Raw genomic sequence first — 4143 nt, 5'->3', positions numbered from 1 at the left:
AAGGCTGTTTGGAGAGTGTGAGAGACGAAAATAAAGAACATTGTTTACGTAGATGGGAGAAAATGTTAAATAGAAAGAGGAGAGCCTTTAGGATGAAAATACGACAATATTAGCTGAGATGCCTATAAAATAGAATGAAAAACGACCAATATTAAATTCTCCACAGGGACCGCGTTCCCGCTAAAACAATATTAATGTGTCAATTTTACGTATTCAACAACCTTGTAGAAGAGCAACCAGAAAAACTCATAATCCCAATAAATTTTTCTTTCCCATTATTATAAATTCATATATACTTTCTATTTCGGAACCGCTAAATCTAAAACTAAACAAAAAAAAAAAAATATGAGAAGACAAGCCCACCACCTGTTCGACGAAATGCGGCAGTGTCTGAGCCGCGCTTCGTCTTCTCCGCCGGAGACTCGGCAGCTCCACGCTCTCCTCCTCACGACGGGACTCTTCTCCGACGAGCGCCTGGCGACGAGGCTGCTATCCCAGTACGCCAACGCCTACTGCTTCTCCGACGCCGATCTCGTCCTCGCCTCCGTCGCCGAGCCCAACCTTTTCTCCTTCTCCACTCTCATCCACGCATTTTCCCGCCTCGCCAACTTCACTCACGCCCTCTCAACCTTCTCCCTAATGTTATCCGCCGGAGTATTCCCGGACCGATATCTCTTCCCCAGCGTCATCAAGGCCTGTTCCGGTCTCCGCTCCACGGTCGCCGGAAAACAAGCCCACGGGTTCGCCTACACCTTTGGGTTCTCCTCCGACGCTTTTATCCTCTCGTCCCTCCTCCACATGTACATAAAGTGCGGGCGCATAGCGGACGCCCGCAAGGTGTTCGACGAATTTCCCAAACCGGATTTGGTCAGCTGCAGCGCCATTATCTCCGGGCTCGCCAACCACGGCCTGCTGACCGAGGCCGAGGAGATGCTGGCAAAGATGAGGGAAAAGGGCGTGGAGCCGAACACGGTGACGTGGAACGGGCTGATCTCGGGGTTCAACCGGTTCAACTCGGGGCTCACCGCGTTTCGGAGAATGCACTCGGAAGGGTTTTCCCCGGACTCCGGGACCGTCTCCACCGTCCTCCCCGCCGTGCGCGACGTCACCTCCGGAGCCCAGATCCACTGCTACGCCGCGAAAGCCGGGCTGTGCTCGGACAAGTGCGTGGGAAGCGCCACCGTGGACATGTACGGGAAGTGCTCTCGCCCGGACGAGATGTCCCGCGCGTTCCACGAGTCCGGCGACGACGTGGCGGTGTTCAACGCGTACGTGACGGGGCTGTCGAGGAACGGGCGGGTGGAGGAGGCGGTGGCGGCGGTGGCGGAGCGGCGGCGACGGGGGTCGGAGATGAACACGGTGACGTGGACGTCTGCCATCGCGGGCTGCTCGCAGAACGGGAAAGACGCGGAGGCGCTGGAGCTGTTCCGGGAGATGCAGGGGGCAGGCGCGAGGGCGAACGCGGTGACGATCCCGTGCGTGCTCCCCGCGTGCGGCAACATCGCCGCCCTCTCCCACGGCCGCGCCGCCCACGCCTTCTCCCTGCGCGCCGGCATCTCCCGCGGCGTCTTCGTCGCCAGCGCCCTCGTCGACATGTACTCCAACTGCGGCCGCCTCCCCCTCGCCCGCCTCGTCTTCGACTCCACCCCGACCCCGAACCTCCCGTGCTGGAACGCCATCATGAGCGCCTACTCCATGCACGGCCGGGCCCACGAGACCATCTCTCTCTTCCGAGCCATCACCGAGCGGCCCGACGCGATCACCTTCACGTGCCTCCTCTCCGCCTGCGCCCAGAAAGGGCTCGTCGACGAGGGCATGTCCTTCTTCAGCTCGATGAGGGATAGCTACGGGATAGAGCCGAGGATGGCTCACTATGGTTGCGTCGTCACGCTCCTCGGGAGAGCCGGGCGGCTTAAACAAGCTTACTCCGTTATTACGGAAATGCCCTTGGAGCCCGACGCGTCGCTGTGGGGGTCGCTGCTGAGCTCGTGCCGGGTCCACGGCGACATCGGGCTCGCCGAGGCCGCGGCGGGGAAGCTTTTCGAGTTGGAGCCCGGGAACCCCGGGAACTACGTGATGCTTTCGAACGTGTACGCCGCGAAAGGGATGTGGGTCGAGGCGGATCGGGTGCGGGGCGAGATGAGGAAGATGGGGGTGAGGAAAAACCCGGGTTGTAGCTGGATCGAGGTGGGGAACCGGGTCCACGTGCTTCTCTCCGGGGACAGGTGTCACCCCCAGATGAGCGTGATGGTCGAGAGGCTTCGGAAGCTGAGCGTGGAGATGAAGAAGTCCGGGTACGCCCCGGAGGTCGAGTTTGTGCTCCAAGACGTGGACGAGGACGATAAGGAGCAGATTCTGTGCGGGCACAGCGAGAAGCTCGCGGTCTCGTTCGGGCTCCTCAACACTCCCGCGGGGACCACTCTCAGGGTCATCAAGAATCTCCGCATCTGCGGCGATTGCCACACTTTCATGAAGTTCGTGTCGAGCTTCGAGGCCAGGGAGGTTCTCGTCAGAGACACCAACCGGTTCCATCATTTCAAGGACGGAGAGTGTTCCTGTGGGGATTTCTGGTGAATCGACGCCAACGTCTGAGTCGGTAACATAGTTTTTTGAACAGCTTCGATGCTGTACTTCGGGGTCTCGCCGCTTACTTTCAGGTAACCTCAATCACAGTCCTAACGATAATGTGCTTGTACTACAAAAGGACAGGCCAAACTCGATCATAACGATCTGGCGTGCTCTGCAAGAGTTTTGTTACCAGAGATGAACATATAAACCAGAAATCCTTCAGACTTGGATTACCCGTCTCTGAGATACGCCCTCCTCACCGATCACTCTTTCTCTCCACACTCAAGAATTTTTTTCTCTCTTTTACGACTTGCCACAACGAACAACTTAACTTAACAGAATCGTAAAACACGTTAGAACAAAGCTTACTCTTCCATCTTCAACCGTCGATCTCTTCTTGGTTCTTGAATCCCGTGAAGAAATGTGATTAGTCGAGGCTGACCCTAACACTATTTGATTACGGAACTTACTCTATTATGTACGCGGTTGGAGTTACTCTTGGTCAGTTCTTAAGAAATCTTCATCTCGTCTGAACAAGATGATGATGAAATTGAATTATTATTTATTGTTATGCCAGCTTTGTCATCTGAATCATATTCATATTCAATTGGCCTTTATTTACTATTCTGTGTTTTTGGCAGCCATTTTCTGGATCAAGAGGAAGGCAAAAACACAGACTAATTTTCTCGGATGCAATGAATCATCAAAGCATTTTGTTTACATTTGCCATTTATCTCGCGCAAATGTGACACACAAGAAGATTTATGTGACGCGATGATGAATATTTGTCGTCAAGACGCAGCTGGGGACTATTTTCTACTGACTGATGAAAGAAGATCCGTTACAGTGTAAGCTCAACGGAAATAACCGTCTCTCTGAATCTTGCCTTCTTTCACCAATTCATTCATTCATTCATTCATTATATATATATATATATATATATATATATATATATATATATATATATTCTGATCTCTGAATTTCAATTTTAAAAAAATCAATTAGAAATTCAAAATTCAAACCATACACATCCTCAAAAAGAATATTAGATCGAAGTCCCTTTTTTCCTACATGCATGAGCTTCCAATCATTCATAAAAGCAAGAGCAATACAATACCTTTATAAAAATTAAAATAAAATAATATTTTGAAATACACACTTCGAAAATTGATTAAAAGATCATTCAACTCACTAAAACTCAACTTTGTTTTCTATGGATCATTAGAAACCGAAAGCGAAAAAATAAGAAAAAAAGTGAAATTACAGAACAATGTCTAACATTTAATTCGCTAGATATGTATTACACTGAACCCGCACTCCTCAATCTGGGAAATACGGTGATTCCAAATAGAATAACCTAGTTTTTTTTCAACGATTTAAAAAAAAACGAAAATCAAGATGAGGCACGAGAACTGACGAGAGGAAGCGTAGAGTCCCTGACCGAAGAAGAATGGGAACGACGCGAACAACAACAATAGACAATAGACAATCGGAATTGATTTTTGTCCCGAATCGTAAACCGTGACGATCCACTCACGTGCTGACACGTGGCAACGAATTGCCACGTGTCAGAAC

At 50.9% G+C, this 4143-nt stretch overlaps 1 pseudogene across 1 annotated transcript; it reads left to right on the top strand.

The window, feature by feature from the left end:
- Window positions 1-344: 344 nt before the first annotated feature.
- On the top strand, window positions 345-3486 carry LOC149385615 (pentatricopeptide repeat-containing protein At1g20230 pseudogene; annotated as a pseudogene). The gene is made up of 2 exons (XR_016301143.1): window positions 345-2657; window positions 3210-3486. The product of XR_016301143.1 is annotated as a pentatricopeptide repeat-containing protein At1g20230 pseudogene (transcript).
- Window positions 3487-4143: the final 657 nt, after the last annotated feature.

Source organism: Urtica dioica, chromosome 9, assembly GCF_054948205.1.
Source record: "Urtica dioica subsp. dioica isolate 48M chromosome 9, U.dioica_male_clone48M_v1_H2, whole genome shotgun sequence".
NCBI lineage: Eukaryota > Viridiplantae > Streptophyta > Magnoliopsida > Rosales > Urticaceae > Urtica > Urtica dioica.
The sequence above is the reverse complement of the archived record's forward strand: the minus strand, read 5'-3'. Positions and strand labels throughout refer to the sequence as shown.